The 20039-nt window shown below is 43.6% G+C and overlaps 1 protein-coding gene across 1 annotated transcript in view; it reads right to left on the minus strand.

The window, feature by feature from the left end:
• The window catches only part of LOC126195171 (cGMP-dependent 3',5'-cyclic phosphodiesterase-like), a 333488-nt gene that overhangs the window by 148510 nt on the left and 164939 nt on the right, over positions 1 to 20039 (minus strand). The window lies entirely within an intron of this gene.

Here is a 20039-nt window from a genome sequence, read left to right on the forward strand (position 1 = left end):
AAGATTAAATAAATATTCTCTGGCACTAAATACAAGTGTTACAAAAGTAAAGCATCAATGTCGCTGCATAGTAAGTATGCGTGCACCTAGAAATGCACTTAGTTAATCAAAATATAATGATGCACCCAACCCACACAACTCATAATATTGTAAACAGACAAGCCTGAAACATTTATAGACAATTTGTCAATTTCAAATATAGTGTAAGCTGTGATTCTCAACAATTAGAACAAAGAACATTTTTTCACTTGAGAACGTTACTTATTTAGTTTGTAAGAAATCAGAAATCCATTACTAATATTTTTGAAAAGCTGCAGGGAGGAATGGGAAGCAAAAATTAAGTTTATATGTTAGTACTGTTGTGGGGGCAACACTGTCAATTTCAGACATTACTGCCACGAGCTGTGCTGCGTGCCTTGTGGAGTAGCGGTTAGCGTCACTGAATGGTAGGCTGCAAGTCACCAGTTCAAACTCATCACCAGCAAATAACTGATATTTGTGAGACGAGAAGTGAAAAGGGACCTCTTGTCAGAGAAGTAAAATTTTCAGTACGAGCAAAAACATTTGATAATGTCTAAAATATCTATTTTTTGTTCTTTTTTCATATTGTAGTAGTTTACTTCATTCTGTACAAGCTCTTATCAATCTGAAAGTTATTATAATATCATTAAAAGCAATAAATGTCAACTTCTGAAAAAGGACTTCTTGTCATTATAGGGAAATAACACTGGCCCGACCCTTTCTAAATCATGCAGCTGCATTTGCAATGCTTCAAAAATAAAATAAAAATAAATCTCCTGAATTTTGCAGGCATTTTAAGGGGCTCAAAGTAGCCTTGAATAAAAGAAGAATGTTTTGTGAATACAATAATGACAAACAAGACAAGTGGTCCTCAGAGTTGTAAATGCCTACAGATGTTACCAATTTGCAGTTGGCAGCCCTAAAATGCCAACTGACTGCTGACATTATTGTAGCAACAAAAACCTACACTTAAAACACATTTTAGTTCTGTTGTTGCTGCTAGAACTGAAAAAGGTTAAGTTGCTGGGAATATATACGACTGGCTTCATGTCTTGGAGAATACTAGTGCTAACAAAGTACATGGCAGAACTAAATTATCCACTTTGAGCTCATCATTAGCTAAAACGATAGCGTATATTGCAAAATGTATGTTGGTGGAAATGGATTTGTGCACCGCATCTTTTATGGAGAAAATGGACCTGTTGGATTTCCTGGTGCAGTTATCCCAGCAGGGATGACAAAACAATGAAAAAAAATTATCTTTTTAAAACATCAGGACCTATTGCAAAGAGGAATAAAAAGATATTCTGTGTTGAAGTAGAACCAGAATCTGAACCAGAACCTCAAGACAGATAAATGAGCATTCTGAGGAAGAACCTTACCAGCCAAGTATTCCAGAAACAAAGAAAAGGAGACACAATGCTGTTTGTGAATGATCTTGAACCCCTTCAGATGCAAGTATTTTAGAAGCAGAAAATATGGGATCTCGGTAACATACACTCCTGGAAATGGAAAAAAGAACACATTGACACCGGTGTGTCAGACCCACCATACTTGCTCCGGACACTGCGAGAGGGCTGTACAAGCAATGATCACACGCACAGCACAGCGGACACACCAGGAACCGCGGTGTTGGCCGTCGAATGGCGCTAGCTGCGCAGCATTTGTGCACCGCCGCCGTCAGTGTCAGCCAGTTTGCCGTGGCATACGGAGCTCCATCGCAGTCTTTAACACTGGTAGCATGCCGCGACAGCGTGGACGTGAACCGTATGTGCAGTTGACGGACTTTGAGCGAGGGCGTATAGTGGGCATGCGGGAGGCCGGGTGGACGTACCGCCGAATTGCTCAACATGTGGGGCGTGAGGTCTCCACAGTACATCGATGTTGTCGCCAGTGGTCGGCGGAAGGTGCACGTGCCCGTCGACCTAGGACCGGACCGCAGCGACGCACGGATGCACGCCAAGACCGTAGGATCCTACGCAGTGCCGTAGGGGACCGCACCGCCACTTCCCAGCAAATTAGGGACACTGTTGCTCCTGGGGTATCGGCGAGGACCATTCGCAACCGTCTCCATGAAGCTGGGCTACGGTCCCGCACACCGTTAGGCCGTCTTCCGCTCACGCCCCAACATCGTGCAGCCCGCCTCCAGTGGTGTCGCGACAGGCGTGAATGGAGGGACGAATGGAGACGTGTCGTCTTCAGCGATGAGAGTCGCTTCTGCCTTGGTGCCAATGATGGTCGTATGCGTGTTTGGCGCCGTGCAGGTGAGCGCCACAATCAGGACTGCATACGACCGAGGCACACAGGGCCAACACCCGGCATCATGGTGTGGGGAGCGATCTCCTACACTGGCCGTACACCACTGGTGATCGTCGAGGGGACACTGAATAGTGCACGGTACATCCAAACCGTCATCGAACCCATCGTTCTACCATTCCTAGACCGGCAAGGGAACTTGCTGTTCCAACAGGACAATGCACGTCCGCATGTATCCCGTGCCACCCAACGTGCTCTAGAAGGTGTAAGTCAACTACCCTGGCCAGCAAGATCTCCGGATCTGTCCCCCATTGAGCATGTTTGGGACTGAATGAAGCGTCGTCTCACACGGTCTGCACGTCCAGCACGAACGCTGGTCCAACTGAGGCGCCAGGTGGAAATGGCATGGCAAGCCGTTCCACAGGACTACATCCAGCATCTCTACGATCGTCTCCATGGGAGAATAGCAGCCTGCATTGCTGCGAAAGGTGGATATACACTGTACTAGTGCCGACATTGTGCATGCTCTGTTGCCTGTGTCTATGTGCCTGTGGTTCTGTCAGTGTGATCATGTGATGTATCTGACCCCAGGAATGTGTCAATAAAGTTTCCCCTTCCTGGGACAATGAATTCACGGTGTTCTTATTTCAATTTCCAGGAGTGTATTTTTGAGGGCTTTGTGAACTCAATATTTTTGATGATTTTGGGCCCCTTGGTTTAAAAGATGCCACAACACAGAACAAAAAAATCAATATTTTGAATGAAAGAAAAAACAGGGCTGTGCAGGGTGCGGTAATTTTTCTCAATTTGGGGCCAATTCATTTGGTTTTAAATTTTTGCACACTATAATGTGCTACAGATTGAAGGGGTTAACCACTTAATGTGTAATGTTAACATAACAAAGTCTATACCATTTAACAAAGGACATGTGAAGGGTAATATAAAATCCAGAATTTGTATCTTAAATATATCAACTTAAGCAATGGCAATAAAGTGAAATTTTAAAATGAATTATCTCAAAACATCTGTTTTCCATCACCACTACGATAAACCTAAAAATTACAATAGCTCAAAATCTAGAATTTCCAACAAGAGGTCTCACATTTATTTATCATGCCTGCAAGAGTCTCACAATCTCTTTATGTTAGCAAAGTCTGCACTTTCTGGACTATTCAATGATCATATGAATAGCAGATCTCACCATCCAGAAATTCAGTTCTATCTGTATGCTGGTGCCTGTAATAAATGTGCTTCTAGTGCTTATTGATGTATTTCACTGATGACCCTGGTTTCGAGTTTGGAGTTGACTGTGGTTCTGATGTGATACTGTTTGACTGAGAAGCCAGGTACTTCGAAACATCTACATCACCATGGCTCCAATTAGGCAACATAAAAGCCAGGAAGGGAGACAGAAACAGTAGACTCTTTCCTCAATCCATATATTTGAGAGATCAATTAATTACAAAACAGCAGTAGGTCAGCTGCACATCACACAACCATCACTGTTTCCTGGAGGAGCTGATCAATATCCCAATGAAATGGCACAGAGAATTCAATCGAGTTGTCAAATACAACTGGTGGGATGACAAGATATGTTTGGCAAATGGCTACTTTTACTTGGATGGCACAACAAAAAGAACAATAAAGAGAAGCTTGACAACTGGAATAAATTCCAGACAGAACTGAAGAAAATATTTGGTGACTAATCAGCAGCAAGTCCACTTGCTGGAAGAACGGAAGAGCAGGACCAAACATCATGATGAAATGACACAGTGTTACATATAGAATGTTTTGGCCCCATGCCACATTGTGTACCCAAATTTAACAGAAGCTGGCAAAATTTTGCACTTGATGAAGCAATTACAGAAGATACGTACCAAGCTCTTCTGTTAAAATATATGACAACAAAGGAATTTGTCAACACGTGCCAGTGCATCGAGTAAACGCAACATAAAAAGCATCTGACGAAAGAGCTATAACCGTCTTCTGAATTTGGAACCTATGGCAGCTGTGGAAACCACCATGACCTTGCCTCTTTCATACACCAGGTAGCAAGAGACAAAATACAGGAGTTTATGGCAGCCAGAAATGTCAGACCATGGACAGAAGAGATACCAATGATGAACTTTGACTCCATACGTCTGGAAGTAACAGAGAATGTCGGAGAAGAACTGTATCAATCTTTAGCACCAATCTTCATCACCAGTCAAACATGCCATGAAGAATGGACTCGGCCAACTCGAATGTGTACTCAAACAATGCAGGTACAACCAACACTGCTGAAACGTCTAAAGGCACATACAAAAATATACACTTGGAGTACAAAGAACAACACACTGATGTGTTTCTATTATGAATGCCCTGAACACTTGTATGCAGCTGCAGAGAAAGAAGACGGGTATTCGACAACTGTTATGCTGCAGGACATGAACCATCACTACATTCCTACCCATGCTAGTCAACTACAGATGATTATACAAGGCACGCGAGATAAAATCCATTGCCATATCCTGGATGAGATTGCTTCCCAACATACCATAGCCATCACCTGTACCAGCCACTCACCTAAGTGAGGTGACCATCTATCAGGGTAAGGCCACCACAGATGAAAATCACCCATGGATGACAATTACCAAGATGTCTGTAAATCTCACTGACAACATCACAGGTTGCCATCCTGTCCAGACACTAGTTGACTCGGGGACTTATTTTTCTATAATATCGAAAGCTTGTCAATTAGCCGCTAAGGAAAACTACACTCTGTGACACAAAAATTATCGTGCTGGAAGTCTCAAATGAGAAATATGTCCAGTCAACAGGAGCAGGTATTGCAAGACTTACTATCAATGACAGAACACAGCCCTCTGAATTTGTCGTTTTAACAGTATGCAGTAATCCTCCAGAGAGTCCACTGTCCTCTCCTGTGGTCCTTGTGAAGCAGATGATGATGATGATTATTATTTTTGGCTGAGAGCACTAAACAGCAAGGTCATCAGCGCCCTTGCGTTAATGATATACTGATGAGTACAGTGAAAACTATGAAAAAATGTCAATAAAACAGAAAACCACATTTCATTCCTCCACAAGAATGACAAGGCAGCCCCAATAAGGTGAGCTTCAGAAAAGTCCATAATAAAGCCTCAACAAGATATGGCAGAATAGGTAGATAAAACTATGTATAAAATAACTGTAAAAACACGGTTAAAAAGGGACAGGTCACTGCAGTTGGATGACTACTTGAGTGACCCAGCCACTGGGTTACTCACTGAAATTGTGCAATCAATATTTTGGGAAAAATTCCGACACCACACAAAATCTTAAAACACGAACAACATTGCCTCATTATCAGTTAAAATAGAACGCAGATCCTGTGGGAGACACAGTTCACCCATCAGGTCATCCTATAAAACGTACTCAGTTAAACATATCGTATTGTGTCACACATTCTGACATACTGAGGGTCCTTCCAACAAAAGAGGAAGCAATGTGTCAATGGGCAATGTCCCTCTCTGAACTGTGTAAGGCTACTTCTTCAAACCATCGTGGGCAGAAAGAGGTAAGCCACGGTTTTATGGAACACAGTTTACTATTCCTCACTTACAGCCACTGAGTCTCCCACCAACACACAGCCATCCTGGTCACAAATGAAGCGACAGCCTGCAGGGGGACTGCACAGTGAGCAGGATGAGGAAAAGAGCAAGCTTTCTTGGCAGCCGCATCAGGGAGTTCATTTCCCCAAATCCCTGTGTATCCTAGAACTCAGCAGAAAATGATTTCCTTGTCTTGCCTTTGCAAGAGAAGGAGAGCATCCTACAATTCTCGCACCACCCAATGTGCTGCGTAAATCTGTCCAACAGTGAGGAGGGTACCTTGAGAATCTTAGCAGATGAGGAATTTCTCGTTATGACGTCATCCCATCTGCTCCACTGCCCTCAGGATAGCACACAATTCCACATAATAAACTAAAAACTGTTCTGGGAGTCCTATCGTCAGGACAATATCAGTAAACATGACAGAACAATTGAGAAAATCTCCCTGCTTAGACCCATCCGTGTAAATAGTAATAAAATCTGGGTGACAATGTAAAATCTCATTAAATTTTATTGTAAAAATATAGTCTGGGGTGCAATGCTTCCTGTAAGCAGTCAGTTCTATAAGTAATCTGGGCCCTGTAATAACTCAGGCTCTCCCTTGCATGGATCCCAAATGGCCTCATTGCCTGTGGTCAATGTTTGAACAGCTGTTTAAGTGGCTGCAATATAGCTGGATGCTGGGGATGTAGGGGTGGACAAAGCCCTATATGTCTGACATGCCACAAAAAGATGACGTTAAATAGACAGCAGATGCTCACCAGCCTCTGCACACAAGCTAAAACAGGGCTCGTGTGATAGGCCCCTGCTGACAGCCCAATACCCTCATGGAGAACCCCATCCAGCATTCTGAGTATGAAGGTTTTGCTGACTCATAAATCCGTCATTCATATTCAAGCTGGGGAAGCACAAAGACCTTATAAAGCTGGAGCAGACATGCCCTGTCGGCTCCCCAAGACCTTTGACTGATGTATTTAAGGATGTTTAAGTCCTTGAGACATCTCAGTTTCAGTTCTTCAAGGTGTTGCAGCCATGTTAACTTCTCATCAAAAGTAAGGACGGGATACTTCAACTTTCAAGGAAAAGTGAGAATCGTGTCCCCCACTTTCAAAACAGGTAAATTAAAAAGAGAGTGGGAATGATTAAAATCAGCACAAACAGTTTTCTCCAAAGTGAATTTAAAAGTGGTATAAGACCATTCCTCCAACTGCCTGACCATCACTCACAATTGCCGAGTAGTGTAGTTGTGAGACTGGAGGATGCACAGAAGATGGAGAAGTTTTCCACAAACAGGGAACACAGTACAGGATGTCTCACTGTGGTTGTAATAACTGCTTATTTCAATGGCAAATGCCACAACATTAAAACACTCCATTGAGGGACACCATTCTCCTGCTTAAAATGGTCAGACAGGACATTCCCAACCTTGTATCTAAAATATCTGTCCAAAATAATGGACTGTATGAAGGCGAGTAGACATCCACAGAATCTCCATTGAAAGAGGTATGACAAAATATTATGCCTCCAGATAGTGTCGTAAGCCTTTTACAAATTGAAGTAAACACCGACAATGTGTTGCTCATGAAGGAAAGTTTGTTGAATTGCTGCTTCGAGCATGGTCAGGTTATTGAGCGGGGAGTTGCTGTTCTTGTTGTTGATTTGTGGGAGGAAACCAAACAACAAGATCATCAGTCCCATTAGGTTAGGGAAGGATTGTGGAAGGAAGTCAGCCGTCACCTTCCCAAGGAACCATCTCGGCATTTGCCTGAAGCAATTTAGGGAAATCAGGTAAAATCTAAATCATGATGGCCGGATGCGAGTTTCAACCATCGTCCTGCTGTCTAGTGTGCTAACAACTTGCATGGTCAAGTGTGGATTGATACCTGCTGAACCCACACTAGGACCAATTTAACAGGCACCTGGTTTCGAGAGCGCTGGCTGACCATACACTCGTGTCCTTCCTATGCAGCTTGTCTGGCTAATACCACAATAACTACTGGGACCTGTCTGATTCTCCACTAGTTTTAAAATTGGGACTACAACAGATTATTTCCAGGAGTTGGGAAAGTCTCCCATCATCCAAATATGATTAAAGAGCTGAAGGAAGACCTCTTCAATTGTGGGTCCAACAGTTTCATCAAGCTGTACATTATAAGGTTGTTTCCAGGTGTCATATCACAAGCTACTGACAATGCAGAATCCAATTTCCACAGACAGACAGGCTGGTTCTAGTCCTCCACGTTGGTGGAACTGAAATCAAAATCAGCCTTCTCCTGTGTCTCCCAATGGCTACGGAAAGTAGCCGTAAGGGACCGATATGATTCAGCCATTGTCTGAGATATGGCTCTCAGTGATGTTACGAGACCCCCCTCCCCTGTATTCATACAGCTGCTATTGGCTTTTGTGAGTTGCACCTTAAGATTCTCCTGATGGCTTCCCATACTTTACTTGCAAATGTGGACCTACTGATGGAGTTGAGAAACTCTTGTCAAGACCTCAGCTTATGTTGCCGAATTATTTGTCTGGCCCTTCCATGTGCCATTTGAAAGTTTGCAAGATTCTCAAATGTAGGGCATCAACTGAATCTGTGTGAAGCCGCCCTCCTGTCCCTGACTGCAGAATGACAGTCGTCATTCCACCAAGGGTCAGGTCACCTCCTAGGTGTTCCCAATGACTTTGGGACAAATTCATCAGAGGCATGGTGAATCATGGTTGTAATGGGATCCACCCAATTCTGGACACCGTCACATTGCTCAAAGACAACTAACTGTCTGTAAAGCATCCAGTTAGCCATCTCGGCGGGTTGCTTTCAGGATCTGCTCCATCAGGCAGATAAGATCCAGATAGGGTAGTGGCTGCTATAATGAAGATCATCACCCACTTTCCATTGAGCAGGTCTATGGCTGTAGACAAACCTGTAGCGGTTCTAAAATGCGTAGCTTGACCCATGTTCATCAGCATGATATCTATAGTGCATATCAGATTCTCAAGTATCCGACCTTTGGGCAAGTGGTGTGCACTGAAGTCTCCTAAAAGGGGAAGGTGATGGGGTAGTTCATCAAGAAGATGAGTGAGGACTCCACTGTCAAGATGCTCATGGGGAGGTAGCTAGACAAAGCACACTGTGAATGCAACATGGACCATTATCTGAACAGCAACTGCTTGTAGTGCTGTGGTTAAGGGAACAGGTGAGGAGTGAAAAGTGGCCTTGATGAACACTGTAACCCCACCTTTCACCCTGTCACCAGTAAGGTCGTCTTTTCTGTAGAGGTGATACCCGCAAGTATAGGCATGTCAGTCTCTTTAAAATGAGTCTCCTGAAGAGAAAGGCCAATCTTCCAGATGAGTCCTTCTTCTTGTCTTCAAAGGCAAAAGGGTCTGCCCTATACAATTATTCCCGATGAGTCCTGTATCCATTCATATTCCATTTATATAGGAGCCATTCCAACAATGTGCTCTTGATTTACCCCTGTCCTTGCACAGGATTGGCGAGGCACTTGAGAGTGAGGTGGAGTGGAGGGGCTGCCTGGGTCTGGTGATGAGGCATCAGAATCCATGATGTCTCATCATTATTCAGACATGCCAGAATGGCATCTGATGGTACCCGGGACAGCTTTCAATCTGAATGCTGAGATTCTTTCCCTGCTCCCTTTCCCAGCAAGGATGAGGGGGAAAGAAGGTGGCGAGAGGCACTTTTCTTTGAAGAAAATGGCGGTTGGGAGGCACTCTGCTTTTGGCGTACTTTGGGGATGCTCACTGCGAAAGCATTGCTGATGTCATCTGTTGTAGTTGCCTGGCTCACTATGCCTTCAACTTCGCTTTTGCACATACAGATGCAACTACAGCTGCTGGTGGTGGATAGTGATAATCTGGACGTCGTCTGTGTCGAAGTGTTGACTTCAGGAACAGGTTTCTGCACCAAGAATGCATAAGAAGTGGCAAAGACAGGGGGGTTTCATCACCTTATATTCTGTTTTGGCTCCTGCGTAGAGGATCTGCTTGGTCACTTTTATTCCTGAATTGTGTGTTTCTCTACAAAAGCAGGGCAGTCTCGGCACAAGACTGGGTGGCTCCCAGAGCAGTTAATGCAGACTAATGGAGATAGTCAGTCAGCCCAGCTTCTTGGACTGCCTTTTCACACTTCCCAAAGGTCGCTTCACCTCCGCAACTCAGCACTGTATGGCCAAAACGCTGGCATCTGAAGCAACGCATAGGGTTACATTCATAGGGCCTAACCCCATGTTGGAGGAAACCTGCCATGATGTGTTCAGGTAGTGCAGAGAATTGAAGGTCACAATGAAGGTGGCGGTCTTCTCAGTTTCTCCACTATTCCTACATGTCCGTTTCTCTACATCCACTATACCCTGTGATATCCATTGCTATTTGAGTTTGACAATGTCACTGTCCATAATGTCACGGCAGGTAACCACACCTTTGCTGGAGTTAACTCTTTGATGCACAGATTTTATGTTTAATTAATTTTTTAATAAAACATGCATTTTCTATGTCTGGTGGGGTTGCTAATAAAGGAAAACATGAATTAAAATTTTTTATTGTATTGATTTTGGTTTTAGATGGTGGTATATATAATATACCACCATGCCACTTAGGGCCGTACCTAAAGTTTTTGAGATATCTTGGTTTGTGCTTGTAACTCACCTTTAAATTCTACTCTAAGCAGTAATAATTAGTATAATTAATGTAAAATAATTTTATTTCTGGCAATTGGTCATTTACAATACAAAATCAAATTACAAACCTTACAAATAAAATATGTTTCTTATTCCTTTTTGTGAAAATCTTGAAAGCACCTTTTTGTTTTGCTAAGGCACAAAGGCACTTTGCATTCAGCGCACATCCAGAAAGTGCGCACTTGCTTCTTTTTTGTACTGCATTTCGCACAACGTCTGGCGGTAGTACGCTCTGGCTGGTGGGATGAATTGTCGAGACGCTGGCGTGAGGAAACATATGGCTTGTTTTTCTTTACGTGGACTTGACTCTCATGAAGTCTAGATGGCCTCAATGGTGTTTTCTGGGTTACTAAGCTTTGCAGGATACTCATCCTGAAGACTTTGGCAGTCATTTTTTCTCTATCGCCTAGTTCCTTCCAAATTATATAGCTGTTGACGATACTGACATCAAGCAGGTGAAAGAATATTCGGTGCCACCACTTTTTACTTCTCCGGCTTATTTCATATGATTTTTTCAGTTGGTCGAACTTGTCGACATTGTTCATGTGTGCATTGTAATCCATCACTGCTTGAGGACAAGGTAGCTCTATGCGTGAACCATCTCTTTCACGGCGAGTCACTGTAGTAACTTCAGGACTGTGAAAATTTGAAAGGAGATGAACAGCTCTCTTATCTTTCCACTTCAAGTAGAGGATGCCACAGTTGCTGACCCTCCAGTCAAATTCACCTCTGCTTAATTCTTTGTCTGTTTTTAATTTGGGTAAATGTTTCCTTGTTGGTTGAACTGTCCCACAGGCATATATGTTTCTCTGCTGTAAACCAGCCAACAAGTTATAGCTATTGAAATAGTTGTCGAAATAAAGATAATGGCCTTTATTTACGAGTTCAGAGGACAAACTCAGCACTACATGCTCCCCAAGGCCTGTTTGCACTGTGTCACCTACTTTTCCGGTGTAAATATCAAATTTCAAGTTGTAAGAGGTCTTGTCACACAGCATCCACACTTTGTAACCACGCTTTATGGGTTTATCTCTCATGTATTGTTTCATACTGTTGCGGCCTTTGAATTTGATCATTGACTCATCAATTGCTAGGTGTTTGCTGGGTTGGTAACACTTGGAAAAAGATTCAGATAGTATCTTGATCACTGGTCGCAGCTTGTACAGTTTGTCATAACCTGGGTGTCCTTTTTCTGGATGCAATGTGTTATCATTCAGATGAATGTTCCTCAGTAACCATCCAAACCGATTTACTGCCATCAGAGATGCAATATAACGATCATGAAGTTCTGGGGCACTAGACCAGTAGTCTCTGTATGCTGGCATACGCTTTATACCCATCAAAATGTTGATTCCCAGGAAAGTTCGTATTTCATTGTCAGTTGTTGGAGTGAAAGACTTGCCAGATTGCGTCGCATATAAATTTGTTTGGAAAACGATTAGCTCAACTAGCTCTTTTGGAAATATTTTTTCGAATATATCGATAGGTTCTGGATCATCAATGTCCCTAATAAAAGCACTTGGTCCTGATTCACTGTCGAACTGCATTCCTGAGGTAGCATTGAATTGTTGTCCCCAAGTTGGCGCTGTGTCAGCAGCGCGTTTTGGCGGAGTGGACTCACTTTCTTCCTCGCTCTCTGAAACTTCGCCTTCAGACGACACAATAGCCTCCGCAACAATGCTTGCTTCATAATCAGATTCGTCATCTGTGGTGTCAACAGTGGAATCCTCGTCTGATGGAATTTCACACAATAATCGTTCGATTTCTTCATCTCGTAAGCCTCTTCTTGACATTTTCATTTTCAAACAACAGCCTGAATCCAAGTAAAGAATACGTAAGCAAAACAAAATGGAGAAAGAGCTAAAATAAGTCACAACACAATTAAAAACTAAACTTTGTAGCGGAGGATTTCGAATTTTATACTAGGAAACGAAATGCAATAGAATACTGCTACATGCACGGTGGTACAAATAATATACCACCAAAATAAATTGTATATAAATAACGGAAGATTGTGCATATGAATGTATACATGGGTTCATACCGTAGCTGTGACGTCCAAGATATGGAAAAAACACAGGCGCAACAAGAAATTCGTTATAAACCACTATTCACACGCAAAAACCATGCACAACTCAGCACGCAGCTTTCACAGTTGTAATCTATGCAATTCTTGGCGGGAACTGATTCCTTATAGGCAGTGAGTGCCATCTGTCTGATAAGTAGAGAACTAGGTGAGCATATTAGAGTGGTGGTCGTGCAGTTAAACCACTGTGCAAAGAGCCAAGAAAATTTTCAAAAGGTGGTATACTATGTATACCACCGTGCTCCAAAGAGTTAAGAGTGTTATGCATCTCAACAATGATGTCATATTCACCCAATTGTTGTGACTTCCTAAGTAGTTCCACTTGCTTTTCCCTGGTTAGTCTCGACCAGCAAGGAACCATTTCACAACTGCTAGATAGACTTTAGGGTACCAGCAAGCCCTTCTAAACCCTTATGGACATATAAGGGGAACACTTTTTCAAACGTCCCCTTCTTCCTCTTGACCAATACAAAAACATTCTGATTCACAGCTCCTTGAGCCCCATTACTAATGACAAGTTGATTATCAGGAGGACTACCCTCCCTCATTCTTTCGGGTGAATGGGTGTGAGTAATCCCAGGCATTACACCCATCACACTGGGAGGAGAAGAGGAAGATTTCAAGGGTATCGGTTCCACGAGCAGCTAAGGACACAAGGGTCCACTTATACAGAGTCCGTGTGCCTGAGTAAGCCTCATACAACTCAGGTGCAGAAGGATCCCCAGAGGTTGCCTGCTAACAACGTTTCCACCTCTACAGCCACGTCTCTCATTATTATTATTATTATTTTTTTTTTTTTTTTTTTTTTTTTTGAGGCTTTTACCAACCTTGCAATACGGGTGGTCAAGCAAAGAGCCCCATTCCCTGGAACACATAACATTCCATCGCTGCACCGCAAGGTGATCGCTGCTGAAGCATGCACAGAGCATATGGTAACAGAGAACTGGCAGTGCTAACCAGCCTCCATCTCAGAAACCCCAAGGTTACAAGTCCGTACCCAGCAAACAAACACTGAAGGAAGGCGCATGGTGTTTCTGCATCAACTACCAGCAACTGAACAAAACCATGAAGAAAGATATCTACCCATTGTCATGCATTGATGAAACATGAGTCTACTTGAAAGGAGGAAACTATTTCTCAACTGTATAGATGCAGAAAGGCCACTGGCAACTCAAGGGTGATGAAGTTTGCCAGGAGGGACTTACTTTATTCCACACGATGGCCTCTATGAGTTCGAAGTTATGCCTTTTGGACTATGAAATGCTCCCGCCATCTTCGAGCATATGACAAACACCTACTTCAACACCTTAAATGGATGACATGTTTTTGCTGTCTGGATCACATTGTTATATTTTTGAAGACATTTGAAGAACATTTAAGCCACCTGCCAACCATACTGAACTGTGTTAATACTGGAGGCCTCTGCTTGAATACACAAAGATGCCACCCTTCACTGCCCAAGGAATGAAAATCTTAGGACACCTGTTGAATGTTGAGAGCATGTGTCTCAATCCAGAGAAAATAACGGCAGTCACAGATTTTCCACTCCTTGGCACATTTGTGATCTGAGAAGTTCTCTCAGAATGTGTTCGTATTACCATCGATTCATAAAGGACTTCTGTACCAAGGCATGCCCTTGCAAGAACTTGCAGGATTATGAAAAAATTTTCTGGATCACGGTGCAAGAAAGACGTTTCTGATCTTTCCTTGTGCTACTATCTTAACCAGTCCAAGCACTATCAAACGTGAATACTGAGACTGGAATTCATACCGACACTAGTGGTTACTGGATAGGGGCATTTCAGGATGGTGTTGAAAAGGTGATAGCTTATGCTTCCAGAGTACTCTCCGATTTCGATACAAACTCTACAACTGAGAAAGAGTGCCTTTTAGTTGTTTGGGCCATCAACAAATTCTGAGCGCATTTATTTGGCAAACCATTCATAGTTGTAACAATACGAGAGAAGGAAAGTTGCTACTCACCATATAGCGGAGATGCTGAGTCGCGACAGGCACAATAAAAAGATTCACACAATCATAGCTTTCGGCCATTAAGGCCTAAATAAAAATAAATTAAAAGACTGTGGTGGTGAAATGACGGCTGTGTAGTGCTGGAAAGGGAACAGGGAGGGGGCTGGATGGGTGAGGACAGTGACTAACGAAGGTTGAGGCCAGGAGGGTTACAGGGGAAGTTCCCACCTGCGCAATTCAGAAAAGCTGGTGTTGGTGGGAAGGATCCATATGGCACAGGCTGTGAAGCAGTCATTGAGATGAGGGGTATCATGTTTGGCAGCATGTTCAGCAGCTACAGGGTGCTCCACTTGTTTTATGGCCACAGTTTGTCGGTGGCCGTTCATGTAGACAGACAGCTTGTTGGTTGTCATGCCTACATACAATGCAGCACAGTGGTTGCAGCTTAGCTTGTAAATCACATGACTGGTTTCACAGGTAGCCCTGCCTTTGATGGGATAGGTGATATTAGTGACCAGACTGGAGTAGGTGGTGGCAGGAGGATGTATGGGACAGGTCTTGCATCTAGGTCTATTACAGGGGCATGAGCCACGAGCTAAGGGATTGGGAACAGGGGTTGTGTAAGGATGTGTAGGTTCGGCGGACGGCAGAATACCACGGTAGGAGGGGTGGGAAGGATAGTGGGTAACGACATTTCTCATTTCAGGGCACGACAAGAGGTAATCAGAAACCCTGTCGGAGAATGTAATACAGTTGTTCCAGTCCCAGATAGTACTGAGTTACGAGGGGAATGCTCCTCTGTGGCCGGACTGTGGGACTTTGGGAGGTGGTGGGAGACAGGAAAGATAGGGCACGGGAGATTTGTTTTTGTACAAGAATGGCAGGATAATTACAGTCAGTGATGGCTTCAGTGAGACCCTCGGTATATTTAGAGAGGGACTACCCGTCACTGCAGATGTGACTGTAAGGAAGGGACTTCTTGGTATGAAACGGGTGGTAGCTGTCGAAGTGGAGGTATTGCTGGTGGTTAGTAGATTTGATATGGACGGAGGTACTGATGTAGCCATCTCTGAGGTGGAGGTCAACATCTAGGAAGGTGGCTTGTTGGGTTGAGTAGGACCAGGCAAAGCAAATGGGGGAGAAGTTGTTGAGCTTCTGGAAAATTATGAATAAGGTGTCCTCACGTTCAATTCAGATAGCAAAGATGTCATCAATGAATCTGAACCAGGTGAGTGGTTTCGGATTCTGGGTTTTTAGAAAGGATTCCTCTAGATGGCCCATGAATAGGTTAGCATAGGATGGTGCCATGCGGGTGCCCAAAGCCATACCGTGGATTTGTTTGTAGGTAATGCCTTCAAAGGAGAAGTAATTGTGGGTGAGGATATAGTTGGTCATGGAGACTAGGAAGGAGGTTGTTGGTTTGGAATCCACAGGGCATCTGGAAAGGTAGTGTTTGATAGTAGTAAGGCCATGGGCATTAGGAATGTTAGTGTACAGGGAGGTGGCATCAATAGTGACGAGCAGGGCACCGTGTGGTGAAGGGAAAGGAACTGTGGAGAGTCGGTCGAGGAAATGGTTGGTATCTTTTATATAGGAGGATAGGTTCCGGGTAATAGGTTGAAAGTGCTGGTCTACGAGAGCAGAGATTCTCTCAGTGGGGGCACAGTAACCGGCCACAATGGGGCGCCCTGGGTGGTTGGGTTTATGGACTTTAGGAAGCATGTAGAAGGTGGGAGTGTGGGAGTGGTAGGGATAAGTAGAGAGATGCACTCTGGGGAGAGGTTCTGGGATGGGCCTAGATGTTGACCTCCACCTCAGAGATGGCTACATCAGTCCCTCCGTCCATATCAAACCTACTAACCACCAGCAGTACCTCCACTTCGACAGCTGCCACCCATTCCATACCAAGAAGTCCCTTCTGTACAACCTAGCCACCCATGGTCGTCGCATCTGCAGTGACAAGCAGTCCCTCTCAAAATATACCGAGGGTCTCACTGAAGCCTTCACTGACTGTAATTATCCTCCCATTCTTGTACAGAAACAAATCTCCCATGCCTTATCTTCCCAGTCTCCCACCACTTCCCAAAGGCCCACAGTCCAGCCACAGGGGAGCATTCCCCTCGTAACTCAGTACCATCTGAGACTTGAGCAACGGAATTACATTCTCCGCCAGGGTTTCAATTACCTCTCGTCATGTCCTGAAATGAGAAATGTCCTACCCACTATACTTCCCACCCCTCCTACCATGGTATTCTGCCGTCCACCGAACCTACACAATACACTTGTCCATCCTTACACAACCCCTGCTCCCAATCCCTTACCTCATGACTCATACCCCTGTAATAGACCTAGATGCAAGACCTGTCCCATACATCCTCCTGCCACCACCTACTCCAGTCTGGTCACTAACATCACCTATCCCATCAAAGGCAGGGCTACCTGTGAAACCAGTCATGTGATTTACAAGCTAAGCTGCAACCACTGTGCTGCATTCTATGTAGGCATGACAACCAATAAGCTGTCTGTCCACATGAATGGCCATCGACAAACTGTGGCCAAAAAACAAGTGGAGCACCCTGTAGCTGCTGAACACGCTGCCAAACATGATACCCCTCATCCCAATGACTGCTTCACAGCCTGTGCCATATGGATCCTTCCCACCAACACCAGTTTTTCTGAATTCCGCAGGTGGGAACTTTCCCTGCAACAAATCCTATGTTCCCGTAACCCTCTATGCCTCAACCTGCATTAGTCACTATCCTCACCCATACAGCCCCCTCCCTGTTTCCACTCCAGCACTACACAGCCGTCATTTCACCACCACACCCAGTCTTTTAATTTATTTTTATTTTATTTTTATTTCTCTCCTTTCTGCTACTTACCCCCTCCCCCCTCCTCCCCCTTCTCACCCCAGCCTCCTCCTTACCCCCACCCAGTCGCCACTCCCATCATGTACTGGTGTTGCTGCTCGCAGCATAGTTTCAGTTCTCTGAGACTGCAGACGTGTGAGCAAATTGCGCTTGCGTGAGTGTGACTGTGTGTGTGTGTGTGTGTGTGTGTGTGTGTGTGTGAGAGAGAGAGAGAGAGAGAGAGAGACTGCTGACAAAGGACTTAATGGCTGAAAGCTATAATTGTGTGAATCTTTTTATTGTGCCTATCGCGACTCAGCATCTCCACCATATGGTGAGTAGCAACTTTCCTTCTCTAGTATTGTTACATTCCATCCTGGATTTTCCATTGTTTGATTTCATTCATACTTGAGATAGACCACCATTCTCTGTGCTGATGGTTCCGTTGAATGGGAATTGAGGCTTCAGGCGTATGACATCACAGTAGTACACGAAATTGGGTGTAAACATAGGGGTGCTGTCTGTCTTTCAAGGAATCCTTTGGTGAAACACAGCAGTGTTGATAAAGTCTCAGTCACTGCTGGATTAAATGGCACTGCTGCTATACAGAGGAAAGATTCAGCACTGCTGGAAACCATAGAAGCCATGAAAACAAAGGAACCAATCAAATGTGAACTCCAATTAATAAACGGAATGTGGTCACCTAGAATTCATGAAAACACTTGACAGAATCACATGCATGTATCATTGCCAGGTCTATACTGATCTGGAAGGTACATGAGCAATTACCTCTGGGGCATCTGGTACCAACTCTGCCTGCAGCAGTGCCATTCCACCAGATTAAAATTGACCTCTTGGTGTGGTGCTCAAAGTTAACAAATGGGAATTGATGGATAATAGGGGGAATCAATCGATACTAGTCTGCATTGACTACCTCACCTGCTATGCTGTCACCAAAGCTGTACTGACTGCCTAAGCTCCAGAAATTATGAGGTTCCTTGAGAAGACACATTTTGAAACATGAAGCATCCCAATGTGATGATCTCTGACCGAGCAAAAGTTTTCCAATCAAGACTGATATCAAAGGTAATTTCGCACTGGGACATCACTCACAAGATCACAACTGTCTAATGACTTCACATAATGCTTTGATAAGACATTGGCAGACATACTTTTAATATATGATGATGTTGAACAGTGAGAAGGGGACGTAATACTACATATTGTGACATTTGTAAGTAACACAGCAAAGCAAGACATTACGGGATTCACACCATTCTTTCTGCTTCAGAGTAACGAGGTCAAAACGACAATACATACACTGTTTGCATTTTAACCGCACAATACTTCGGTTGACTATGTGAACCACCTCATCAGCAGGACCAAAGAAGCAAGGCTGCTGACTGGATGCCTAGATGAAGAACTGAGAGTACTATAAAGTCGAATAACAGCCAGTGGGATACAGCTCGGAAAACTTGTTATGAATTTTTACACCTGTGCAGAAAGTGGGACCATCAGAAAAGTTACTAAAATACTACATTGGGCCATATCATATCCTAAGTCACTTGTCGAATGTCACTAATAAAGTTGTGGCTTATGATCATACATTAAGAAGACAAAAGCACAGAGATATCACCTATGTCCTTTCTATAAAGCACTATAAAAGTCTGAGGTCTTGATCGATGATGGGGGCTTCTCATTAAAGAAACTGAAGGCTCACTTCATGATCATGAAGCTTCAACAGGATCGTGACAAAATGATTCACACTTGGGGATCCTCCAGCACTGCCATAAAGATCTTGATCTAGTCTTCTAACACTGTGAGTCACTGTTTCTTCAGGAGAGAGAGAACTATGCCACAAGCTTTGATGCATTCAATGTGGAGTTGCATTTAGCAATGTTAGTTGGCATGATGCAGGTCACCAATTCAAACATGACAAATGGCAAACATTTCTTAATAAAGGTTTCCAAAATTTCTTGTTTGTAATATTTGAATGTTCTGGAAAATTCAATGTTTGTATAAATAGCAGCACTCTCCGTACAATAGGCAGTCCTTTCCTTTCTGTACATTGGTGTCTGTAATAAATGTTCTTTCAGTACTAGGTGTCGCACTCCACTGTTGACTCTATTTTCGCATTTGGACTTAATTATGATTAAGTCATGACAATATTATAACTCAGGTATTGTGTTATATTTAAGGTTTTTCTTTCAATAAGAGAGTATATAGTGATTCTGTAGATTTTCCCGGCATCTTATATGTTTATGCTCTTCACGGGTATGCTGCCGGATATGATAGTCTTCACTACATGATATTTCGGAGATCCATCTGGTCGCCATCTTCAGGTGTGATTGCTGAGTACACAATCATGCCGGCATGTACTCAGTGATCGCACCTAAAGATGGCGGTCAGGTGGATCGCCGAAATATCGTGTAGTGAAGACAATCGTATCCGGCAGCATATCCATGAAGAGCATAAACAAGAGAGTATATTGTCTGCATTTATTAATAACTAACACTATATCCGGTTTGTTAGTGGCCTTAACCTCCAACAAAAAATTTCAGGTAATCAGTAACTT

The sequence above is a fragment of the Schistocerca nitens genome, chromosome 7 (assembly GCF_023898315.1).
Source record: "Schistocerca nitens isolate TAMUIC-IGC-003100 chromosome 7, iqSchNite1.1, whole genome shotgun sequence".
In the NCBI taxonomy this organism is placed as follows: Eukaryota; Metazoa; Arthropoda; class Insecta; order Orthoptera; family Acrididae; genus Schistocerca; species Schistocerca nitens.